Source organism: Cyprinodon variegatus, unplaced genomic scaffold, assembly GCF_000732505.1.
Source record: "Cyprinodon variegatus isolate N-32 unplaced genomic scaffold, C_variegatus-1.0 Scaffold1869, whole genome shotgun sequence".
Taxonomy (NCBI): Eukaryota; Metazoa; Chordata; class Actinopteri; order Cyprinodontiformes; family Cyprinodontidae; genus Cyprinodon; species Cyprinodon variegatus.
In genome coordinates, this window is record NW_015152322.1 from 2,474 (window position 1) to 3,046 (window position 573).

Sequence of the window (573 nt, forward strand, 5' to 3'; positions counted from 1 at the left end):
GGCGTATTCAACCCAAGCGAGATGTTGACTCCAGGTGTTGGGGTTCTGAGAACAGAGACAGCGGAGGGTGTTCTCGATTTCCTGGTTGAGCCGCTCGCATTGCCCATTGGACTGTGGGTGAAATCCTGATGAGAGCGAGACCCCAGCTCCCAGACTCTGACAAAAGTCACGCCATACTCTGGAGATGAACTGTGGACCGCGGTCAGAAACAATCTCAATGGGGAGTTCATGAAGCCTGAAGACGTGGCTGATTAGAAGCCGGGCTGTCTGATGGGCAGACGGGAGTCCGGACAGGGCAACCAGGTGGCAGGCCTTGGAGAACCGGTCAATGATGGAGAGGATAACTGTTTTGTGGTTGGAAGGAGGAAGACCAGTGATAAAATCCAAGGCAATGTGAGACCAGGGGCGGCTGGGTCTGGGTAAGGGTTGGAGAAGACCAGTAGGTGGTTTGCTGGAGCCTTTATTTCTGGCACAGACAGGACAGGCAGAAACAAATTCAGAGACATCTTTATTGAGTGATGGCCACCAGAAATACCGCCGGTTAAGGGCGATTGTGCGACTAGAGCCAGGATG